Raw genomic sequence first — 26,929 nt, forward strand, 5'->3', positions numbered from 1 at the left:
CTCTCCCTGCTTGTGTTCCCTCTCTCGCTGTCTCTCTCTCTGTCAAATAAATAAATAAAATCTTTAAAAAAAAAAAAATCCATATTTTTCAATCCAGAAATTCCAGATATTAGTAACACATATACCTGAATTTTAATTGCAAGATTGTAATTAAAAGTGAAAAATTAAAACCATCAGCATGTCTATAAACAGGGAAATGGCTAAATAAACTATAGAAGATAATATGCCATGCAATGAAATAATCTGCAGAAGTTAAAAACAGTAAGAGAGAGTTCTACTTCTGGCTCTAAAGTTGTTCGTGGCAGGCCAACATTCCTACTAAAACAGTAAGAAAAGACAAATAAACTACAAAAAATCATGTATTTAAAAACATTAGAGTTACTGAAGCAAAGAGGACTAAAAAAAGTAAAATTCCAAAAAGAAAAGATTTCAGAGGTGACCTAAGTAGATGCAGCTACCCACAGGGGACACTTGCCACTCCTGAGCTGGCTCACTCTAGAGGATTGGGAAGACAGAATCAGAATAGGGCTGGGCAGAGGACAACTGCTGGGACTGAGAAACCTTCAGATCCTCTGGCAGCCATTTGAACCTCAGTAACAACACTGGAAATTTGAGGGATCCTGACCACAGAGTTGGTCACCCAGGCAGGTTATTGTCAAGTTCTGAAGCTGCATGGCAGAAAACTAAAAAGCTAAGCCAAAATCTCTCAAAAGCAGACCAGAAATTCTGCATTCTCTCAGTGCTATGGATTCAAAGACCTACCAGGCTTTTGACTGAAAGCCCTGAAGGGCCATGCACCAGAAATAGGGATAACCAGAAGTAGACTGAGTTTTAATGAAATTGTAACCTATTCTGATGCAACATAATATATGGTTGGATTAATGTACTCAGGCCCTCAACTTAATCTGTGTAGCAGAGGAAAGGTAAACCTATGAAGCTTGTACAGCTTTTCAAAACAATGTCTGGCATTCAAGCAAAAATTATAAGGCAAAGAAAGAGTTAGAAAAACAAATGACTATCAAGAGAAAAAAAAAGGAAAAATAAAAGCAACGAAGTAGTATGTACTAAGGTAAAAAGATTTCTAAACTGAGTTGATAGAAAAAACACAAAACTACACATTTACATAATATTTGCATACACACATGTCAATGCATGGAAAAGAAGTCTGGAAGAACACACATCAAACTCACATCAGTGATTCCATCTTAAGAATACCAACTTGGATACAGTGGTGCTGGTGAGGAGAGTCAAGGAAAATATTTACATGTATTGTTCAAATCTTCCTATTTTTAAAAGTAGGTAATTCTCAAAACTACTTAAATGGTTTAGTCACCTTGGAAGTAGAGAGATACACATAGCTTTCTGCATCACAGGAAAGGAGGTACTTGATTACAACAGCTGGGAAATTAGTGAGCTAGCAACCTATTTGCCTTGATAGAAGGAAAGAAGCTGGTAGGAGTACAGGGAGTGGGAGATCTCTTCCTTGTAGCTACCCAGCAGTGGTGACTTTAGTCATATCCATTTTGCTAATACAATTTTGCATCAGTGATATTCCCTTGGGTAGGAAACAAAGGAGTAACATTCCGAACATTCAGCTCTGCTGTGCGAAGAACTCTGAAGTTAAGCAAGGAATTGGAAACAAAGGGTAAACCCAAAGTAGGTAGAAGATTATCTGATAAAAGCAAACACAGACACACATACCAGGCTTGATGAGGCCTGCCACAAGCTAGAGAAAACTAATAATCCAAGGGGAACACTCAAAATTAGGAGCTGGAATAAAGTGTGCAGAAAGATACCCAGCCAAGCCTGGATTCCTCCAAGAAGTAAATATCTCCCTCTCCTGTGTTTTCACAAGACTTCCTATTTCTCTGATTAACCTCACTATAGTCTTCCTTGAGATACAGGCTTCATGTACACATCTTTTGTGCACTCAACACTGAGGCCCCAGAAGACAGACACTCCTAGCAGTGTCCTCCCATGGTCAGTGCTCTACACTTGTCTAGGATCTAAGTCAAAATAAAGAGACTTCTGCATAGGGTGCTTATCAGCAAGTAGTCAGACATTCAACTTGCAGGGCATCACTCATTGAAAAAAATAGGTTTTGAATTATGGACTGAGTTATCTACTGTCTCCTTAGCATTATGCTAAGCTGTTTTTCACAGCAAAAAATTGTCATGACTCATCTCTTCCTACTCTGCTTTCTGATCAGCCTTGCTTTCCCTTTCCTCCTAAAGGTGCTAAATGGGTCAGCAATATTGAGTTATGGGGAACACAAGGACAAGAAAAGTAACAAGAAGGCAAACCTTGAGGAACAGTTCCCAGTGGAGAAACACTATACAGGAAGCATGTAATAAACATTTATTGACTACCTGACAACCAAAAAGTCTGTTCTGGCTAAAATGTGTACAGTAGTTTGTAAAAGGACAACTGCAATGTGTTGGGCTGCCAAAGCATTCCATGCTTACGCCAGTTCAGGAAGATTCTTCATTTTTCATTTTGATAGCTGACCAACAACCCAGGTAAAAATTTCCCCTAATTGTGCATCTTTATCTTAGGAAAAACTGCTTAAGGGCAAACAAAGCTCTTTTGAAAATCTACTGTTCAAAGCAGATGCTGTGGAAGAAATTACTTCATAAGAGAAGGTCTAAATATGTTCCTTAAGTAGAGGAGGGGGAGGTGGGGTTTTTTTGTTTTGTTTTTTAATAAACATGCAGATGCTCCTCAGATCCCTTTGGGCGCTGCTTTCTGGCACAGCCTGTTTATTGGCCTAAGTTTATTCCCTTACAGATTTAATTTTTCTCTAGTGGCCTTGAGGCATGATCTGCTGCTAAATGTGCAGCAAGGCTGTGTGTGGCTTGGCAAATCCATAGGTGGGCTTCCCATGCTTATTACCAACGAAAGCCAGGGGAGCAGTTAAATTACAGGCCTGTCCAGGCACAGGCCCATGGGTCTAGGTGTTGCTGACCTCCATGAAAAAGGAGGATTTTGGCCAACTTCTCTAGCTGGTCACATTGCACAGATAACAAAACAGAGACCTAAGGTCCACCAGGAACCAAGCATGCCTTCTGGGCATGACCATCCCATGGCTTCTGGGTACATATTCTCTGCTCAGAACTATACAAAGAATATAAGAATTGGTCCTTGCTTTCACAGAAGTTACAATCTAGTGAACAAATGTAGCACAACAGAAAAACTAGAGATGTTCCCTTAACCACCCTATTGATCCTTTTTTCAACACAGAACTTACCAAAACCTGAAACAACTTAATTCACCTGTTTATTGCCTATCTCCTCCATCAGTATGCAAGCTACATGTTTGTAGAGGTGTCTCTGTCTTGTTCTCCTCTGTAGCTCAGCCTTAGGACAGGCCTGGTCCACACAAACTCCTCAATCAGTATTTATATATGCATTCATTCAATGGACCCACTATTCTAGATACTGAAGAAAGGGCAGTTCCTCAGTATCTGATAAGATAAGCAAGATTCCTTCTCTCACTGAGAGGAGACAGAAGGCAAAGAAGTACACAATAAAATAATTTCCAATAAAAATAAGTGCCATTAACAAAATAAAATGTAGCAATCACCCTTGAATCCTTTATTTCCCTCTGTTCCCACACCCAATCCGTCAGCAAGACTGGAAGTCTCTGCCTACAGAACAGTCAAATCTGACCACTGCCCACCATCTCCACTGCTGCTACCACAGTCAGCTCTCATAATCTCTCATCTAGACATTTGCAAAAGCCTTTTGAATGTTTGGTCTTCTTACTTCCATTCCTGCTCCCCACAATCTATGTGCCACCCAGAGAGCAGTGATTTCCAACGCATGAATCAGATTGTATCACTTTTCTGCTTAAAAGCCATTTTCATTAGGGTGAAATGCAAGCTCCAAACCAAGGCCTAGATGACCTTTCACAAAGATGTGGCCCTGCCAACCTTTGTGCCAGCCACTTCCTACCCCTCTAACCCTTGCCCGCCTCTGACCCAGTTACATGAGCTTCTGTCAGTGCCTGGAACATGTTCTCCCTGTTGAGCTATTGTACTGGTTGTTACCTCTGCCCAAGAAGTACTTGCCCAGGTCTCTAAATGGATAGGTCCTTCTCATCATTCAAATCCAAACAGAATGTTATCTTCTAGAAAGGTCTTCTCTGACCAGTACAGCTAGTACAACCACTACTATGCCCAAGTCAATACTCCACCGCATTACCCTACTTTATTTCTTATAGCATTTATCACTATCAGAAATTACATTCTTTATTTGTTCTTTCAGTTTCTCTGTGCCCCCACTAGTGTGTAAGATGCATGAAAGCAGGGGCTTTGCTAGTCACAGTCATTGTTGAATCTCCAGTGCCTTTCACAGGGTAGGCCCTCAATAAATTTTTCTGAATCAATAAGTGACAGCAGCTGAAAAGACTATTTAATTTTACTTTTCTAAAATTTTATTTTCTTTAAATTCAACTTAGTTAACACATACTGTATTATTAGTTTCCGAGGTAGAGTTCAGTGATTCATCAGTCTTATATAACACCCAGTGCTCATTATATCACATGCCCTCCTTAATGCCCATCACCCAGTTACCCAATCCCCCCATTTCCCCTCCAGCAACCCTCAGGCCATTTCCTATAGTTAAGAGTCTCTTATGGGGGCGCCTGGGTGGCTCAGTCATTAAGCATCTGCCTTCGGCTCAGGTCATGGTCCCAGGGTCCTGGGATCGAGCCCCACATCAGGCTCCCTGCTCGGTGGGAAGCCTGCTTCTCCCTCTCCCACTCCCCCCTGCTTGTGTTCCCTCTCTCGCTGTGCCTCTGTCAAATAAATAAATAAAATCTTTAAAAAAAAAAAAAAGTCTCTTATGGTTTGTCTCCCTCTCTGATTTCTATCTTATTTTATTTTTCCCTTCCTTCCCCTATGGTCCTCTGTTTTGTTTCTTAAATTCCACATATGAGTGAAATCATATGATAATTGTCTTTCTCTGATTGACTTATTTTGCTTAGCATAATACTCTCTAGTTCCATCCTCATCGTTGCAAATGGTAAGATTTCATTTTTTTGATGGCTGAGTAGTATTCCATTGTGTATATGTATATATATATATATATATATATATATATACATACACACACACACACACACCATTATCTTCTTTATCCATTCATCCATCGATGAGCATCTGGGCTCTTTACACAGTTTGGCTATAGTGGACATTGCTGCTATAAACATTGGGGTGCAGGTGCCCTGTCGGATCAGTATGTTTGCATCCTTTGGGTAAATACCCAGCAGTGCAATTGCAGGATAATAGGGTAGCTCTATTTTCAACTTTTTGAGGAACCTCCATACTGTCTTCCAGAGTGGCTGTACCAGCTTGCACTCCCACCAGAAGTATAAGAGAGTTCCCCTTTCTCTGCATCCTCACCAACATTTGTTGTTTCCTGACTTGTTGGTTTTAGCCATTCTGACTGGTGTGAGGTGGTATCTCACTGTATTTTGATTTGTTTTGATTTGTATTTCCCTGATGCTGAGTGATGTTGAGCATTTTTTTCATGTGTCTGTTGGCCATTTGTATGTGTTCTTTGGAGAAATGTCCATTCATGTTGAAAGGACTATTTTAGACAGTGTCTAGGAACAGTCCCCCTGAGGAAGTAGTACATGAGTTAAGACTGAAATGAAAAAAATGAATGAATGAATTCTTCACGTAATTTAGAAGCTAATCTACCTATTTCCCAGAACCAGGCATTCTCCTATCAGGGCTGGGTTTATTGTCTTTGCCCTGGATCCTTGGGCCTATGACAACACCATCAGCCTCCTTTTCCTGGCCCTTCTCAACAGCCACCTGCTGTCCAGAGATAGGAAGATATCTTAATATGACTGATTAGAAGAATGGCTGAAATCGTTAATCTTATGTGTCAAATTGACTGGGCCATGGGATGCCCAGATATTTGGTCAGACATCATTCTGGGTATTTCTGTGAGGGTGTTTCTGGATGAGATTAATATGAATGGGTCTCATCCAATTGGGTGAAGCCTAAATAGAACAAAAAGACTCTTTGTCCCAGAATAAGAATCTCTCCTACTTGACTGCCTTCAGACTGGGACATCCGTTTTCCCCTGCCTTCAAACTGAAACATCGGCTCCTCCCAGTTCTCGAGCACGCCAGCTTTTGGACTGGAATCATACCATTGGCTTTCCTGGCTCTCAGGCCTTCAGACTCTTGGGTCTCTAGCTTGAAGATCGTGGGATTTATCAGCCTCCATAAGTGCATGAACCAGTTCCTTACAATAAGAAAGTAAATTATATATATAACACTTTTACTGGGCCTTCAATGCCCTCACCTTGTTTCTTAAAAAAAAAAGATACAACTTTTCTGGGCGATTCAATGTTATACTTATGAGTTTCCACCATTATAGGTATGGCAATCTACCTTTGTGGCTGTACTTTATAGTTTTCCTGTCTCTTCTCTCAATGTCAGAATGTCCTCCATCATTCCTATGTCTGCTAATCTGATATGTTCTTAAAAATAAAAAATCTAGGGGCATTGGATGGCTCAGTAAGTTGAGCATCTGACTCTTGATTTCAGCTCAGGTCATGATCTCAGGGTCATGAGATCGAGCCTCTGCAGGGAGAAGACTCGATCTCAGACTCAGTGGGGAGTCTATTTGAGATTCTCTACCTCTGCCCCTCCCCCCGCTTGTGCTTGCTCTCTCTCTCAAGTAAGTAAATCTTAAAAAAAAAAAAATCAGAAATCTAAACTTGTTCAAAATAATGTGCTAAAAAGAGCCAACACAATATTGAAGAAGAACAAAGTTGAAGGACTGACAGTACCCAACTTTAAGACATACTATAAAACTACAGTAATCAAAACAGTATGGTATTGGTGAAAGAATAGACAAATAGACCAATGGAACAGAATAGAGAGCCCAGAAATAGATTCACATTAAATACAGTCATCTGATCTTTGACAAAGAAGCAAAGGCAGTACAATGGAGCAGAGTGTCTTCAACAAAAGATGCTGTAACAACTGGACATCCACATGCAAAAAAATGAATCTAGACACAAACCCTATACCCTTCACAAAAATTAACTCAAAATGGATCATAGAACTAAATGATTGTGTTCAGGCATAAAATTCCCAGAAAATAACATAGGAGAAAACCTAAATGACCTTGGGTACAGTGATGCTTTTTTAGATACAATAACAAAGACACAATCCATGAAAGGATTGATAAACCTTGGCTTAGTTAAAATCAAAAACTTCTGCTCTGCCAAAGATAATATCAAGAACATTAGAAGATAAGACACAGACTGGGAGAAAAAGGCATATCTGATGAAGGATGTTTACCCTAAATAAACAAAGAACTCTTAAAACTCAACAATAAGGAAATAACTTGATTTAAAGATGAGAGAAAGGAGCACCTGGGTGGCTCAGTCAGTTAAGCATCCAACTCTTGATCTCAGCTCAGGTCTTAATCTCAGGATGGTGAGTTTCAAGCCCTGTACCTTCCCCCCTCACCTCCTCCTTTCTCCAAAAAGAAGGAAAAAAAATTAAAAAATTAAAATGAACCAAAAACCTTAACAGACACCTCACCAAAGAATACATACAGATAGCAAATAAATATATGAAAAGATGCTACACATCATATATCATCAGGGAAATGCAAACTGAAACAACAATGAGATACCTTTAAACACGTATATTAGAATGGCCAAAATCTAAAACACTGACAGCACCAAATGCTAGCAAGTATGTAAAGCAACAGAAACTGTCATTCGTTGTTGGTGGGAATGCAAACTGGTACAGCCACTTTGAAAGGCAGTTTGGCAGTTTCTTACAAAACTAAATACGTACAATCCAGTAATCATGCTCCTTGGTATTTACCCAAAGGAGTTGAAAACTTATGTCCACATAAAAACCTGCACATGGATGTTTATAGCAGCTTTATTCATAATTGCCAAAATGTGGAAATGATCAAGATGTGCTTCAGCAGATGAATGGATAAACTGTGGTATCCAGACAATGTAATATTATTCAGTGCTAAAAAGAAATGAGCTATCAAGCTATGAAAAGACATGGAGGGGCCTTCAATGTATATTACTAGGTGAAAGGAGACAACCTGAAAAGGCTACACACTGTAGATTCCAAGTTTATGACATTCTAGAAGAGACAAAATATGGAAATAAGAAGAAGAAAAGTAGTTGCTAGGGCTAGGAGCAGAGAAAGATGAGTAAGCGGAGCACAGAGGACTTTCAAGGCAGTGAAAGTACTCGGAATGATACTGTAATGGTGGATATATGTCATTATACATTTGTTCAAACCCACAGAATGCACAACACCAAGAATGAACCCTAAGGTCAACTCTGGTGAAAAATTTTACCATTCTGGGAATGGATGTTGATGATGGGGGGAGGCTATACATGTACAGAGGCAGTGGGTACCCGGAAATCTCCACACCTTTTCAATCTTGTTGTAAACGTACAACTGCTCTTTAAAAAGACTTAAAAAAATTAAGTCTTTAATAATAATATGCTTATGTTCCAAAAGCTCTTGGTGAGAAGAGCAGAAGTACAATGTACTTTCTGGCCACATGGGGGTTGTGACAGCTATATGGAGCTGCTCAGAGGCTTTTTCTCTGATTTCCACCTGAAGTTGTTGATAAAACTTCAACCTTCAGATCGGTATGGCATTATCAGCAATTGGTTTGGCCCAAACTATGGGATTCCTAACACCAAGCACATGTATCATTTAGTACAAAATTAAATAAATAAATAAATAAATAAACAAAATTAAAATAAATAAATTCTTTAAATAATAAAAAATAGGGGTGCCTGGGTGGCTCAGTCATTAAGCATCTGCCTTCGGCTCAGGTCATGATCCCAGAGTCCTGGGATTGAGTCCCGCATCGGGCTCCTTGCTCAGCGGGAAGCCTGCTTCTCCCTCTCCCACTCCCCCTGCTTGTGTTCCCTCTCTCACTGTCTCTCTCTCTCTGTCAAATAAATAAATAAAATCTTAAAAAAATAATAATAAAAAATAAAAGTATGTGTTGTCTACATGATCTGATATTTTATTTTTTCACTCACAATAAGCCTTTTCTGTGAATAAGTTCCACACTGGATTATCAACAACATCAAACCTCCCAAAACATGTAAATTCAGAGCCAAAGCTTACAGGCTGGAAAAATAAAGGTTCTGATGTGAACCAAATATTGACCAAAACCAAACCAAGCCAAACCAAACCAAACCAAACCAAAACAAAACAAACCTATGCCCAGCACTAAAAACATTTGCTTTGTTTATGTACCTAAAACATCATTTTGTATTGCTCTTTCAGAAGGTCTGTGAAGTGACCAGTAACAGTACAGTGCAAGGTTGAGGGAAAGAATTTCCCTGCAAACATAAGCAAACAGCAAATGTCACATGAATTACCAGTGTTCAGAGGAGAAATTCCGCCTGTGTCATAAAGGTTGATATCTCTCTTCCTGTTCTCAGGGTATGTTAAGAATATAGGGCGCCTGGGTGGCTCAGATGGTTAAGCGTCTGCCTTCGGCTCAGGTCATGATCCCAGGGTCCTGGGATCGAGTCCCGCATCGGGTTCCCTGTTCAGCGGGGAGCCTGCTTCTCCCTCTGCCTCTCTCTCTCTCTTTGTCTCTTATGAATAAATAAAATCTTTAAAAAAAAAAAGAAAAAAAAAGAATATAATGATTCATAGATTAGAGCCTGCCACAGTGCCCTGGCCTTGAATTTTAGAATGGTTTACATGGACCAAAAAAATCTCACGTTCACTAAATACCTTCCTTCCCATGACATTTATGACCACAGGTTCCCTTTCAGGCAAGTAAGAACCCAAGATACCAAACTGTGTGGCAAAAGGGGAAAGAGGTTTAAGGACACTTCTGTTCATATCTTGGCAAGAATTGCCAAACTGTAGTCACAGTTGGGGACTGTCTAAAATGTCAAATTTTTTGCAGCTTAGGTAACAGACCTGTTTATTAAATAACTAGCGGGGCTCAAATTTGAGGCTTCTTCCCAAACAGGTCTGGGAAGCATCAGTGATAATAAACGTAAGTGAGAGTAAGCAAGCACTGGCTATCCTTTTGGGGGGATGTAGACATCTCATGCTGAGTCACTATCATTTCTGTTTCTTGGGAACTTAGAAGAACTTCATTTGTATTTCAAGGTTTCCGTTTGGGTCAACCATGAACAAGTAACAATAGGAATGAGAAAGAGACAAGGAGGCCACCTGGAACGTGAGCTGGGAGCCTGATAAGAGTTTCCCCAGTCATGCTATCTGGTGTGTCCTGGCACTTGTCATCCAAATTGCTGTTCTCCCGAACAAATTTAGTTTCCCCCAGACAGTTCAGCCTAAATGAGCTCATACAGTCTATCTGACACCTGTCAAAAGAAGAGTGAAAGATTTCTCTAAGCCCTGAATTGAAGGAGAGAGGGAGGCAGACAGAGAGAGAGAGGTGAGCAGGAGCAAGGAAGAGGGCAAGGAGATGGGCTATGTGCTGAGCAGAAGCAGCTCTTTCTTGGAGGGCCAGTGTATTTCTATCTTCACCTATCAATCTCATGCCAGAAGGTGGTAAAAGAAGGAAAAAAGGACCACTTCCAATCATATTTGCTGAGAAAAAATCTGATTGAACACATGAAATATGAAAATAGTATAAACTACCTTCACTCCCATCTTGTGTCATTTTTGGGGGGTGGGGGGGGTCCTGTTTGTTTTGTGTGCTGCTTTGTTTTCTTTTTAGTTAAGAAAGGAAGAAATAGCAGTGGAGAAATCTGATCTGCTTTTGACCAGTGCTCTTTTTCTATCCCAGCTGGAGCAGGATTCAGTAAGAGGCAGGGGCAAGTGGAGGAGTGATTTCATTAACTCGGTCTTGATTTTGAGGTTTGCATATCTGCAGATCTGTTTCTTCCTCCCTGGGTCTTGGGGAGCTGCCAAAATGGGCAAAAGAAGTGATGATAATGGATTGAAGCTGCCACAGGGCAAATCTCTGGAAGGGAAGCTATCATGAATAGTTGCCAGGAGGATACTGCTTGTGCCTTTGTCTTTCAAGTTGTCAGGTACCAGGGCATCAATTCAGAAACTGTTATTTGCCACCAGAAGAGACCGAATAAAGAGAAGGAGGAAAGAGACAAGACAGAAGGATAGGAAACAAATGAACCTCACAGAAATATAACCAAGACGTCTTTCAAAATCCACCTTCCAAAGCAGAGGGCCCAAGATTGCACAGCCCTCTTTGATGTCGTTACCATGGGTGTTAGGACATCTGTTGGTGGTTTCTTGCCTTTTATTCTCCCAACGTGGTCTCAGTTGGAACACATTGTTTTGTCTCTTTTGCAAGCTTTAGTAACACGATCTTACAAAACCCTTATCTATGTATTTTTTTATTTCTAGTTCAATTATATCAAGACTATTAGTTCTTAAACTGGAAAATAGATAAGCAAAAAAAAAACCTTTTCCAAAATGTCCTATGATACAATCTTGATCAAGTTACTCAAATATAAAATGTGTCTAAAGCTCCCTGCTTCCCAAGACTCTGGCTAAGGTTCAACTGAGATGATAGATATAAGCACAAACACTTAAAAGTGGCTGAATATATGTTAGCTCCTTTCTCTTCCTCTCTCTGAATCAAGAGATTCCTAGAATTTATATCAGAAAATCCAGATCAGTAATGGGCAGTATATAAGCATATGTCCATTCACTTACGTTTTCTCAGGGAAATTATTCCAGTTAAGATAAAAATCAGCATAATATCACAACGCCTAGTTGGGGTATTTATGAGCATCAGAATTCATTTAAAAAATATTCCAGTGGAGCAGTATTTTAAATACACCATGGTGTTATGGACACAGCTGGTGCTAAGCAACATGAGGCACGTAAGCAGTGAAGATCTATTGCACAGCTTCTTTCCTTAGCAGGAGAAGGGATGACATTTTGTCAGCCTCGCCTCCGTGGAGATTAAAAACCAAGCACCAGAGAAGGCCAGACAGCTGACAAATAGGCTCTTCCCCCGCTGAGGAAAGGAAAACACAAAGCCCATGGAGAGCTTACCTCTTCACAAGGTGAGTTTCCATTTCTTGTGAGAATGTTCATGATACAGTTCACTTTGCTAAAAAGTCCTATCGAAATGAGCAACGCTATGTGGCATTTCAGAAGCACACTGGGTATGCTAACTCTTAAAAACATCAGTTGGCGTGGGTGGGAGGAGAAACCCCACAAAGATTAAATCAATGCATGCCTAAATCAATGTACTCATAATCCCGGGAGGCTGGGTGTAGTCTGATAGAGATCTGCCTAGGAGACTTGAGAGAAAGGAAACGTGGTATCAGGAGCTACAAGACACGTGTCCTTGTTCTGCCATTAACTAGCTGAGTGACCTCAGCCCCAAATTCCTCATCTGTACAACGAAGGGGTGGAGCAGATGCTCTCTAAAGGCTCACCCAGCTCTAACATTTTTGAAATCTAGATTCTAAAAGGAAAAGGAAGTAGAAATAGGAAGAAGATGCTTATAAGAATTCCAAGTGCCAAACCACTAAAATCTGGAAAGTCCACCAAAATATGTATAGTGGTGAGGAGGAGGAGGAGGAGGATGGTGTTAACTACACCTGCAGATGCCTTACTAGGAGTCCCGCACTGGTCTGTGCACTTGACAGGTGTCAACTCTTGTAACCCACTCTGACTTCCTTTCTGTCATACTTCCCATCACACCGGACAACACTGGGATGGATACAGGCATTCTGAGCCTCCAGCCAAGAGTAAGTTGATTTGGGGTTGTATTAGTTTGGGCTTATGGGGCTGTATTTATGCAATTCACAGTTGTCATTTCCATCCTGAAATGGCTCCCGCGACAACTGGTGTCACAGTACAAAGGAGCAGGGCCAGAGGCCATCTTGGGCTAAGAGCTATCTTGCAACAGCTGGCATGAAAGTAGGGAGATAGTGGTAGAGACCCAGACGCTAGTCGCTAGGAAAAGTCTCCCAATCATCAAATTGTAAAACTGCAAATAAATGATTCAATTCTCATCTATGCTTACTTTTTAAAAAAAGATTTTATTTTCTTTATTTATTTGGGGGGGGGAGGAGCACGGGGGGGTGGGGGGAGGAACCGAGGGAGAGGGACAGACTCCCCACTGAGCAGGGAGCCTGATCCTCCATCCCAGGATCCCAGGATTGGAGCCGAAGGCAGACGCTTCAGGGCCTGAGCCACCCAGGCACACCTCATCTTTGCTTACTTAAAAAGAAAGTTCTTTCCTGTCAAGAACAGATTCAATAATTCAGCGTATGTTATGAACACAACTTCTAATTTTATATTTTATTTTTCCTTTTTGAGGAAATCATGTACAATGGAATTTAACAGAATTTCTGTGTTTGTGGGGGGGCAAACCTGGAGTTGTACCACAAACAGTGAATGCACTTATGTATGAAGTCACATGATTTATGTGTGTCAACATATTGGGTCTCATGTTAGCATATAAAACATATTTGTCCTAAGCAAGTCTGTCAATACCAGACAAAAGACATACAAAAACCTTGATTTATTGAGAGAAAGAGATGTACTTTTTCATGATAAACAGCCTCTTAGATTATTTAGGAATACAAATAGTGAAGAGTAAATCACCTTGAAAAATGATTGAAATTTCTTACTGATTTGACACCAAATAGTGACAAACATAAAGATAACAGAAAGTCACAAGATGCCACTAAAGAGGAAATAGACACCAAACTCGTTCAAATGTCGTCAATTCATTGTTACTATACAAGAAAGGGTATAATGTCCTGAAATCTTACTGCTCATACATGGAAGAAACTTAACAGCAGCTTTCCAAAATTTGAAACAATCCTAAAAATGTATACGGTATTACCAACAAAAAGCTGTAAGCCTAAAATAAACTTTCCCAAACTATCAATAATAAAAACTACATTTCTGTCCACTGTGTTGGAGGAAAGACTGAATTCTCTTTCCATTTTCTCTCAGGAAAATGTAACACAAAAGCACTGTCAAATAAAAAGCAATCAAAGTGTAGGCAAGCAAAAAGTGTAGAAAAAATACAGAAGCTTGACAGGTATTTAATAAAAACATTATGATATTTTTCTGAATTTTGTAATGTTTGTATTATTTGGCAGCTTTCTTAAATTTGTAATTTGTTATAATTTTTGTTATTCTAAGTAAATGTTGATTTTATATCAAAAAATTTTTATTTGCACCTCTGTATTCTTATTCTTAAAGAGGCCCCCAAATTACATCAGAGCCTAGTCCTACAAAACTTGGGTCCTCCCCTGGCCCAAAATATGCAAGACACTTAATAAATGCTTATTGAATGAATAAAATTGGAAAATGTTAAAAATTAAATTCTTCTCCTAGATGTCAAATATGCAATTTACGGAGAGCAGCAACCAGGGTGGCAACCGATACTCATTCAGCTTTTAAACTACCACGGTAGACCTGCTAGCCAAGGCTGGTTACCCTTTCACAACCACTGATGATGTGGGTGAGGTGGAGTGGGTAGATAATTTACAGTTTTCTGTTCTCCACCACAGAAATTAGGTAACCTCTTCCCAAAGAAGCACCCTTACAGGGCTCTGCAAACCCACACTGAGACACTTATTTCTCCTGGAAAGGGCTCTTTGGAAAACACACTCCTCAACATCAGCTCTGCAGGGCAAAAAAGGAAAAAAAAAAATCTAGAGAAAATCAGAAGTAATTGCTGGATTTAAGATTTTTGCTCATTTATTTTAACAATTAACAGCAATTATGTATGGGGTGAAGGATCTTCATTTGCATATGGTATACACTGGTAATGGTAAACTCTAAAAATAACTTCAGGAGTTATTACTCCAAAGCTCATGCTGCTAATGAGAAAGTTCAGAGGAAATGGTATTGATTACACCCTGCTAATTAGTTGACTTATCTGAGATAGCTTGGGTTCCCTTGGATATAAAAGGTGAATTCCTTCCAGTGCTTCAAATATTCAAGCTTATTGTAAAATACTAACTTTCACATGTATTAAGCACTTTGAAATTTTTGATGCTTTGTCAAAAAGAATAATGACTCTATTGAATTTTAATACATCCAGTTTTAAAAATCCATGGAGTGATACTCAGAAACAGTAAGAAGAGGAAAAAGGTGAAAGCTCCTCTTTACAAAAGCAGGCCAGTTAATAAATGTGAGAGGAATCACTGAATTAGAAAAACATTTGCCACCAGCAATGTAATGACTGATTCAGACAAGAATCATTAACATACGCTAATTTTCACTGGGTGAAATTTTATTGGGGGACTTAAGATTCACAAAGTCTCAAAGCATCTCACCATAATTACAAGGTATTCCCCCTGCAAATGTGAAAAGTACCTTTCCAATGAAGAAATCCTGAGATGCTGCCTTAGACAAGTGATCACACTCAGGCTCACTAATAAGGAAAACTGACATTATCTGCTTCCTTCTGCGATGCAATAGGAGGGACGCAACATTATCCACATAGAATTCTTGCCAAAAATATTTAATCTGAATCTAATAATGAGGAAATAACAATTCCAAACTGAGAGACATTGTGCAAAACAGCTGCCTGTATTCTTCAAAAATGTCAGCGTCATAAAGTATTAAAAAGGCTAGATAACAGTTCAGATTAAAGGAGACTAGAGATACAGGACAACTAAATGTTAAGGAAGTCCTTGATTGGATTTTGAACTTGGAAAAAAAAAAAAAAAGCAGGGACATTACTGAGAGTGAGGAACAACTGGGGCAATCTGCATATGGATAAACTTTGCACTATGTAACAATGTAAATTTCATAGGTATGATGACAGTGATGATACTCCATTATGTTAGAGAAGGTTCTTGTTCTCCTGAAATACATGCTAATGTATTTCTGGTTGAGGTGTCCTCATGGTTATACCTACCTCACTTTCATATGATTCAGAAAAGGAGAAAGACCGAGAGAGCAAATGTGGCAAAATATTAAATAATGAATGTTGATGAAGGGTATATGAGTGAACACAGAAAGCAACTGATAAATTAAAATTCACTAACTTTAAAAACTTTTCCTCATCAAAAGACACTGTTGAGCCAAAAAGCAAAACAAAACAGCAACAAAAACAAGGAATAGGCAAGACATCAATATGCGAGAGAATATTTGCAAAACATATCTGACAGTGCACTTGTATCTAGAATAAATGAAAAACTCCTACTACTCAATAATTTAAAAACAATCCAGTTGGGGTGCCTGGGTGGCTCAGCTGGTTAAGCGTCTGCCTTTGGCTCAGGTCGTGATCCCAGGGTCCTGGGATAGAGCCCCACACTGGGCTCCCTGCTCATGGGGAGTCGGCTGCTTCTTCTCCCTCTGCCCCTCCCTCCAGCTCATATGCGCACCTTCTCTCTCTCTCTCTAATAAATAAATAAAATCTTTAAAAAATATAAAAAATAAAAACAATCCAGTTATAAAAGGGGCAAAGGACAGGAGCAGACTTTTCACAAAGGAGGATTCAGAAATGACCAATAGGCACGTGAAAGAGTGCTCAACATCATTAGTCATAAGGGAAATGAAAATCAACATTTCAATGAGGTACCAGCACACGCCCACCAGAATGGTTAAAATTAAAGACTGACAACACCAAGTTTTGGTGAGAACGTGGAGCAGCCTGAACTTTCACACAGGGCTGGTGGGAATGTAAAATGGTACCATCTCTCTGGAAAAAGTTAGGCAATTTCTTATAAAGAGTTTATGAGTCATTTAATATTCTTTCAGTTTTTACCATAGATTGGTATTTTTCCAAAAAAAAAGTTGGGAAAAAAGTCTGTAATAGTTTAGAATGTGGCTTCAGAAAACAGACATGATTCAGTATGTATCGATTTCTGGTTGGTTCTCTATTCTTTTGATCTTAGATGGTTTTTTTAAATAGTTATTCACTCACAAATATCTCGTGAGTACCTGTCGTGTGCCAGGCAATCTCCTGTGTACTGAGAATATAATAATGTAGAAGAAGGATGTAGTCCAGTCTTCGTGGAATTTATACTCTCATGGGGAGAAACATACTAAACAAGTAATAGGTAGACAGACGAAAGTTACCAAATGTTATTAAGATTCTGAGCATACAGAAGAGGTACTAGGTAAGAGAATTTGAGGGAAAATGCTACTCTACTTGGGATGGTCAGGAAAGGCCTTTCAGGAAAAAACTTTCAATGGAGATCTGAAAATTGAAAGGAAGTCAACCATAGAAAAAGCTGGGGAAACAGAATTCCAGACGAAGGGGGGTCAATGAGTGCAAAGGCCCTGAGGTGGAAAATAGCTTGGATAGCATTTAAAATAGACACTTGCTGCATCTCCATCAGCTGGCCACACCAATCACTGGTCTGAGTCACCACAGCTTTAACACTTACATGCAAGAATAATTTCAAGCATTCAGTGTGAGGCCAGAGTGGGGAGAAAAGACAAAGAGCAGAGTTTTAAGCCAAAGACTGAAGGAGACAAGAGTAGTTCCTGAAATCAGGAGATAATCAGAACCAAGGTCTCTGGAGCCCACATTGTGAAGAGTTCTGGAGTTCTGCTTTTTAAGATAAGTTAGTTCATCTCAAACTACCTGCTCCGTCCTATCATGATCTAATGATGACAATGACAATAGTGACCATGATCAAAATAAGATGTCAATTATAGTTCACTGAGTGCTTTCCATGTATGATGTCCCATGTCTAGTGCTTGATCTCATTTCATTCTGTCAACAACTCTAGAGGTAAACAGTGTTCTCCCCACATTACAGATGAGGAAGCAGGCTCCCAGTGGTTAAGTAGTGGACGTAAGGTCGGCCACACAACCTCTAAGTGGCCGAACCTGCATCTGAATCCAGGTCTGTCCGATTCCAAACCCCAGAGTATATATTGTCAGCTTTGCTGGCCTCCAAAATTTCCCTAGTAGTACCTTCTGGTTGGCACTTTGTCCAGAAGGCTAAAGAAGACAGCAGGTCATTTGGATGCAAGAGGAGTTTAAGAGTCGTCTTTAGCTTTCATGAGAGAGAGAGAACAAAAGCACCTGCAACAGTGAAAGACTAGAGGTTACTCAGGAGTCTTCTGGTTCATATCCTACACTAGACATTTTCCAAAGGGAACTGCATAAGCAAACAACATTGTCATAATCCTGAAACCTGAATTCAAAATGCATTAATTTCTTTTTACCACTAGAGATTCAGAAAAACATGCCACGGTGATGTGATTCTTAAGCTTGTGCTTTCAATAATCAGAAAGCTGGAAAATAGAAGGTGAACATTTATATACATTTTAAAATTATGAATGCAAAATAGCAGCCAAGAACAAATTTTTGTATCAAGGTTATAAGCAGATGAAAAATGACAGTCAGTACTAGGAATGCAAACAGACCATTAATTATAGCAGCCTCACAAAGCACCATAGTAATATGCAGTTTGCAATACTTTACCAAAATTTACATAACTATATAGTCTGCTCTCAGATTCCGGAGATTCTATTTTTGATAAGTAGCAATTCAAAAGGTTAGTCACCTCATCTATAGTATTATTCAACTTCTATGAATGTGAAATGGTGACACCTTGAATTCACATGTTAGCGAACCGGATAGACTGCCCCTAACTCCTTATTCATTCGTTCCAGCACTACCGTGTACCAGGCCTTAAGCATGGCCCTGAGGACACTGAGATGAAGAAGACACAAAGTATGTCCCCAGGAGAACTTCCAGTCCAGACAGAGAAAAAGACTAGCAAACACGTCACCCAGAGTTTGGACAAACTAAATAGGGGGAGATCGAAATGACAAAATGGGGCTAGGGTTGCAGAGGGCCGCAGTGACAACAGTGATACCGAATAAATTATGTTTTTTCTCCTCCCTCCTTTCTTCCTTTTTTTCTTCCTCCTTCCCTCCCTCTGACACTCCACACTTCCCTCCCCTCCTTCCTCTTTTTGTCAATAAGTATATCCAGTCATTACTTAACAAGACTATATATCAACACCACTTTACACGTATGTAAAACTACGTGTCAGGCAATACCAACATCTCATTTAAAACCTCACAAAACACCAGGAAGAAGGTACAGTTATTTCCCCCACTTTACAGATGAAACTGAGGCACAGAGTTTGCACAGCTTGCCAAGGTCACACATCTGGCAAATGGCTAACAAAAACTCCAGGGGGGCGGGGGCTCGGGAGTCATTGCCCAGTTCTGTCCATTATGAGGAAGTATGCCTGTCACACTACCTGAAGCAATAATAAGATTTCGGTGATTAAAGAACATTTTGGAATTTCTAACAAAGGCGTTCTAAAAAGAATCTGCCTTTCAAAATCAGAGAGGGGAGAAAGAAAAGGATGATGAGAAGAAAAAAAAAAAATGCTGCGTTCGGTGTGGGTCTTCTCTGGTTTCCCCCCGCGGGAGCACAGTGGCCCTCCACCTGCATAAATGATGAGAATTGGCCTTCTGCTTGATTACTGTGCATCTGTTATGAGCTTCAGAGTGAATTAAGCAAAAACAATGTAAGGCAGGAAAAGAACCTACTAATGGAGGCTGGCCCAGTTGCCCAGTTTTGAGTCATGGTGGTATCTTCCTTATTTTGTAATCCCCAGCAGGCACATATGCCCCCCAAATTGCAACAATATTTCAAAACAATTTAAATCAAGCTTGATAGCTAATTATGCTAAGGTCACGCCAAAGAACCAAACCACCAGGACATCAAAAATCCAAGACGGTCTAAGTGTGAAGTAGCAGCATTAATTTTCTCCCATTAAAAAAGCCACAGGAGGTGGGGGGACAAGCTTTTTTTACTCTCTGGGAATAACTGGTTTTCAAAACTCCCCCAAAACAGACCTCTTTAGACATTTCACCTCTGCTCTGAATGTTTTAAGTTGGCCCTCTGATTACAAAAATGTTCATGTTAAATCTCATCAAGATGCTTTCTTAAGATGAAGAATGTTTTATAAATTGTAATGGCTTTAATCAGAGCCCTCTTTGAAGCTATTTAACTCCACGATGTAGCCCAACCAGCGCTTCAATTATGTCATTTATCGACTCAGTATTAATTAAGTATCATTATAGGGATTGATTTATAGACTTTTTCTCAGCTCTCTCACCAGATGGTATAACATTCTCCCTCTCTGACACTCCATAAACATCACCTGGATTCACTCGTCTTGCTCTCTCCAGCTGAATGTTTAATCAGGTCTTAGTCATCCTCAAACTGGATTGCTCCTCTTCCTCTTCACTATCCTCTATTAATAACACGTTACATGACGGCCAAGTGATATAAAACATAAACCAGGAGAATTTACAAAGCAAGTTCTATCAACAACTCATCGCCACCTCCATGCATTCTTACCCAGCATGGTGATGCAGTTTTCACAGTGAAGTGGAGGGAGATTTGCTTCCTTAGCTGATTAAAACTTACAGTCTGTGTTCAATTATCTGGGGCAATGGAGAAAATAACTAGGAAAGAAAATGTGTATTTGGCAGTGGGAGTACAACAGACAATTTGGCCTCAGTAGAGTTACCTTCTGAATTGTATTTTACTTGGACTAATATAAAAATCACTTTGCATTCTTGAGCTCGCACGTTGAGAAGGCAGGAGGCAGGAGTCCCAAGGTGTGCCGCACTGCAAGGAAGCCAGCCTAGAATTTTAAATTGCCTTGGGTGATCCAAAAAGTAGATAACAGAGAAATGGAAATGCTTACCTGTTACCTGTTTTCTTCTTACAAAATATAAAAACCGGGTTAATGGAACTTCTCACAGTCGCCTCAAACTCAAAATGTCTAAAAACCAAGCTGCTCATGTTGCCTGCAATCAGCTCCCTCTCCTGACCCCCAACACTTCTCCACATTCTCCGGTCACCAACCTGGGTGGAGGGAAACCAGGAAACTTCCACAGACTGGAAAGAGTACAACCCATCAACTAAACGGACTTGGAGACTTATCTAATCCGCTGGTCTGCCTTATGGAACACACTAGATGTTGCCAAAACCACAGACTCCTATTTCTATGTAACTCTCATGATTCTTAAATATTGGGCTGAACTGAACACAGATTCATCCCATGGTTTGATCCTTGCCTCACAGTAAACTTTGACCCTTCCTCCAGTTCCCCTTCAAATACAACCAAGTTCTGATCACTTTTTCACACTATCCCTCTTTGCTGTCTCTTGCTTTCCATTCCCACTGCCATCATCAATGCCCCCATTATTTCACATCTGCATTATTAGAGCACTATCCTATCTTTCCTTCTCACAGCAGGCTATGTAGTCACCCGATTGATCTTTCTGAAACAGTAGTTCCCAAATTTTAACATACGTTAGAATCACCTGGAGGGCCAGTTAAACCACAAGCCCCACCCTCAGGCTTTTTTAATTTAATGGGTCTCAGGTGGGGCCTGATAATTTGCATATCAACAAGCTCCCAGGTGAGGTAGGTAAGGTTGACGACGGTGTTACAGAGACCATCTTTTTTTTTTCCTCCAGAGTGCGTGCACCTGCATGAGCACGAGAGGCGAGGGAGAGAGAGAGAGAGAGAGAGAGTGTGAGAGAGAACAAGTAGTGGAGAGAGAGAAGCAGGCTGCCCGCGGAGCAGGGAGCCCTACGCAGGGCTCTATCCCAGGACCCCGGGATCATGACCTGAGCCGAAGGCAGACGCTTAATGACTGAGCCACCCAGGTGCCCCATCCAGACCAGGCACCCCATCCAGAGACCATCTTTAGAGAAACATTGCTCTAAAACATCACCCCCCCCAGCTCTACCACATTCAATGATTCCCCATTTCCTCCACATAAAACTCAAAACTCCCCAAACTGGTACTCTTGATTCTTCATAACCTGGTCTCTTCCATTCACCCCAAAATTACATTTCCCTGATCTTCTATGAAACCTTCTGGCTCCAGCCATACTGGTCTACTTGTGTAGTACCCAAGTACATCATGCATTCCCACCTTGATCATGTATAGAATGTCTTTACACCCCCCCCCTTCTCTTATTCGAGTTCAACTTCGTTGTTGAATATACCCAAAATCTACATCCTCTATGTAGCCAGCTCTAATCAGATTTCTGCTATCCCTTTTAGATTCCAAAGCACTGGCTCTTCGGGTTGCTTGGTGCAATCCAAAGTGCATAGAATTTAGAACCAGAGACTCTAATTATGAATCCTAGTTCTTTCACTAGCTGTGTAATTTGATTATCTAAGCATTCTGAACCTGTTTCTCTTTCAGTAAAAGAGAGATACCAGTTATCTGCCTCCATTGGATTGCATAAAGAATTAATTGAAACAAACTATTTAAGCCTTCAGAGATGCACAGTACAAAGTAGTTGCTAAATAAATGTTCATTTCTTTCCTTCATTCCTTTCCCCCATTACTCATTTAGCACTAAATGTAAAAAGAGATTACATTAGTTTTATATTTTAAGCTTACCCTCCTCTCTTTTAGCCAGATAGAATATTTCTGAGGGACAAAAAACATGTCTAATTCATTTTTTTTTTTTTAAGATTTTTTTTTTTATTTGACAGAGAGAGACACAGTGAGAGAGGGAACACAAGCAGGGGGAGTGGGAGAGGGAGAAGCAGGCTCCCCGCTGAGCAGGGAGCCCGATGCGGGGCTCGATCCCAGGACCCTGGGATCATGACCTGAGCCGAAGGCAGACGCTTAACGACTGAGCCACCCAGGCGCCCCATGTCTAATTCATTTTAATAACCCTACAGCTTGGCAACTTCTGAGCAGTGGTAAGCTCTCAATAAATATTTACTAAAAAACTAATTAATTTGAGAAATAATATAAGACAAATGGTTCCTCTGCAGAACTTAAATTAATAATTACATTTATCCTTAAAATATCCTCCTATGACCAAGGCAAAAGGTATTTTACATACAGAAAAACTAAAAAAGATCTAATGAGAGTCCCAGTTGATACTTAATGGTGAACAAAAGTCACTATAAAAACTTCAATAAAGAAAAAAATCTCTTTGAAGAAAATTTGAGCACAAGAATACTAATAATGGCAATACAGAGAAATGGCAACAATGAGCCTGGAGATATTGAAGGCAACAAGTAATGGATGTTTTACAGATGTTTCTTAAGGATATCTGTCATGTAACCATGTGACTGTTGTACTTCCAAAATGGCTGACAAATATCGTTAACGGCGCTGACAAGTGTCAAGTTAAACTGGTCAAATACATTATCTGCCCCTTAGGGGTTTTCTCTGATTTTGAAGCCGAGCAGAAACTAATTACAATTTATATTCTGTTCTCTAGGGTTGCTGATCTCTACACTACTCCTAACCAGAATCCTGTATCACCACTCCCATAGAACTACAGGTGAAATGTCTGTCAGAGAGAAGGGAGTGGTTTTATTCAATTACCAATTCAAAACATCGTTGTTCATGAATGTTGTGGCAGAAAAAAGACATAATCTGGCAATATAGGGCACCTGGATATTTTCCTTAAATACAGAGCAAAGTGCTCTAAAAATTCAGGTTGTTTTGAACTTATTATACAGAGGCTACACAGTTTGTCAGAGAGTACTTAGAATCTGGTCACCACGTTTATCATAACAGCCCTGCCATGACTGACTATACAATTTCAGACAAGTTCATTCCTTCAAAAGAACTGTTCCTGAGTGACTATTATGTAACAAACAAACTAGACGATGGAGATAGAGGTTTTAAATATATATAAATATGTTTGTATATATTTACGTATATTAAATATAATATTAAATACACATATATATTTTTTAATGTCTTTCTGGAACTTAGAGTGGAGTCAGGTGGTTCAGATGGACTGGACAGTTTACCTTTCACTGATGGCATAAAGATAGACCAAATTTCCCCACCTCTACATAACTTCATTCTGGCCAGTGAAATGTGAGTAGAAGTGAGGTACGCCATGTCCAGACCTGGCCATGGAAAACCTCCCGTTTGATTATCAACTTTCTCTATCTTCTTACTTGCCAGCTGGATTCAAAAGAGGACTCTGAGATCTTAGAGGCGATGGTGTCACAAGATGGGAAGGAGCAGAAGGCCACCTGCTGAACACCCTCTGGGAACCATTATGTGAGCAGTCAATCAATTCCTATTGTGTTAGGTGACTGAGATTTGAAGCTGTTACAATCGTTAAGTGTACCCTACCATACCATGAACCACAACTACCTCCAAGACATTACGATATAGAGTATGCACAGGATGATGTGGGAATACCAGAAAGACGTGGCTCGCCTGCATTGGATCTAGATATCAGGGAGTGCTCCCTAGAAAAAGAAACACTTAAGATGAATCTTAAAGGACAGTATGAGACAGTGAGGAAGAGGATAGAAGGCTACAAGGGAGAAATCATATGGAAAGTCATGAAACCTTGAGGAAACGTGGTACATCGGGAAAGTGTTAGTGACTCCTGACTATTAGAATGTGGAGTGATGTTGGGAAATAGAGCTACTCAATATGTGTTTGTTGAAATGACTAAGAAAGAGCAGGACCTAGGAGACATAGTAATTACCAGAAATGATGGATAAGAGAAGAGAACAAAAAGTACTCAAGAACCATCTAGCTTAGTAGGCATAATAGATGACACTCTCTTCCCTGAAGTAGGAAATGCAGGCTAAAGAGGTAAGAAGATGAGTTCAGTTTTGAAGAAAACTGAAGTGTAGATAGCTATGGAACATCTGAAAGACGTATCAGGAGGTGTTGGGATATAAGGGCCTAGGGCTCAGGCAGTGGTATGGGAAGGAGAGGTGGGTTTGGAAAGTGTCACAGTAGAGATGGTGGCGGAAGTCACAAGCATGACAGGACTGCTCAGGTAGAATGTTCAGAGTGAGAAGCCAGGGAAACAGAAGAGGAAGAGGGAAAGTAGGAAAGAGGGAAGGGGTGAGAGCAAGAAAGAGAAAGAGAATATGAGAAGCCATAGAAGCCAAAGAAAAGAGATATTTAGGAAGCAGTCAACAGTGACAATGTTTCAGAGAGGGGAAGTAAAATGATGGCCTGAAAAATGTCCATTATATTTGACAACTACAGTTGCTATTTGTGACCTTAACAGGTTTCATTTCAATACTGGCAAAGCCAGATTAAAATGGTGTGCAGAGGGAATGACGGATGAAGAATTAGAGACAGGAACATAAAATACTCTTTTAAGGAAAATTAGCTCTAAGGAACAATTAGCTAGAAGTGGACAAAGAGGCAGAGTTTGTTTCATTTTAGTTTTATTTTTCAAGATGTAAGACTTAAACACGGTAACATGTTGAATTCTCTGAACTTTCATTTCTCTATCTGTAAAATGGGGCTAATAATGCCCCTTCTGCTAGGTCTACTAAGTTGTCAGGACAAGTAAGATGCTGTATGTCAAAGATTCTAAAGTACTGTGTAAAGGGCAATGTTATTATGTATTTATAAATGTCAAAAATACGAAGTTATAAAAGTCAAGAGTCCAGTGAAATATGGTTAGCTATAAAATCAATGAAAAATTATAATCAGTCTAGATCTAGAAATATGAAGAAAAAGAAAAATGTCTTTTTAGTATACACTAGAATTTGTTGATCCCAAATATTAGAGGTTAACAATAGATGTCTACATTCTATGCTGGGCATAATTTTTCTGGGGCTCCCAGGTTATAGACTTGGTTTCCAGACGTCTTCATTATACCAGAAAAAAAATGTCAGTTAACCCTGGCAGATTGCAGTATACTAAGTCATTTGGGAGTTTATTAGTCTTATGAGTAGTAGTTCTTAAATAAATATTTTTGGCAATCACCCCATTTCACAAAGCAACAGACTAACTACATAATTTAGATCTCATGACCAGTGAAATCATAGTGAATGGCCACAGCTTGCTGAGGAGTATGTTATTCTAAGGGGCGAGTGAGGTATTCTGGGAAGTAAGCTAACCATTTTAGGACTTCCCTCCTGGGAAGATTAACCATCCAAAAGACTATGGGCCAAAGATTATTTCACGAGTCCCCAAACCTTTAGACTCTACAAAGAACATTATTTTAGCACTATGACATCAGTAGAACTAGTTTCTCTCTTATAAAACTTTTAAAAGTGATTTTAACATGTCCCATCTTCCTCCCTGGGAAGAAATCTTATCCCCATAAAAGAAAAATGTCCCTTTCCTTTTTTCTCTGTGATTTTGGACAACTCCCTTCTGAGTTGGTTTCTTATTGGCTGATGTCTCCTCAATTATATTATTTTCAAGGGCGCAGGGTGCTAATTAAGATCAAACAGCTATGTCTCCAGCTCCAAACAAAAATTGTATAGAATAAATAAATTTTCCTTTACAGTAGATACTAACCTAATCTTGAAACCCAAATAAACCCTATTTGCAATTGTTTCTGCTTGCCTTGTTTTCTTTTTTTTATCTTTGGGAGATCAGACTATGACTAGAATGGTGCTTCTTTTATCCATGTTTATGTCCATCAAATACTTCACCCTTAATGTGTGACACTACCATATGTAGCTATTAAATTAGGCCAAATGTCTACAGGTCAAGTCTTAGAACTTTTATCCACTGCAATGCTAAATTTTATCCTAAGACTGAGGGTCAATAAAGCAATTCACAATTACCTCAATCAGAACTACAAAGAAAAAGACAAAACTTATGTTGCCCTTAAATACCACAAAACATTTACTAGACCTTTGCAGAAAATCAAGTATCTTTCGTAAGTTCATCTCATTTATTCTCAAAGTAACATTGTAAATATATAATTCTTCATCATCACTGATTCACAGTGAAGAATGCTGAGACCCAAGGAGTTTAAGAGCATTCCCAAGGCCACATACTTGTTTGGGGGCAGAACCAGGTCTATATCCAAGATCCTCTGCTTCCTCCTCTCTTTCCACTACACCACAGACAACTCCCATCATGTTACCCACTTTATTTTTATTTCACTTCTCTAGCAACAATGGGAAAAGGCCTGGCTTCCTCTGAAGTCATAAGGAATCTTTGATGAAACACAGACGTGAATTCAGTTCTCCCTCC

At 39.7% G+C, this 26,929-nt stretch overlaps 1 protein-coding gene across 6 annotated transcripts in view; it reads right to left on the bottom strand.

Annotated features, from left to right (window-relative positions):
• The window catches only part of CPQ (carboxypeptidase Q), a 448,086-nt gene that overhangs the window by 275,172 nt on the left and 145,985 nt on the right, over window positions 1–26,929 (bottom strand). The window lies entirely within an intron of this gene.

This window comes from Halichoerus grypus, chromosome 5 (assembly GCF_964656455.1).
Source record: "Halichoerus grypus chromosome 5, mHalGry1.hap1.1, whole genome shotgun sequence".
NCBI lineage: Eukaryota > Metazoa > Chordata > Mammalia > Carnivora > Phocidae > Halichoerus > Halichoerus grypus.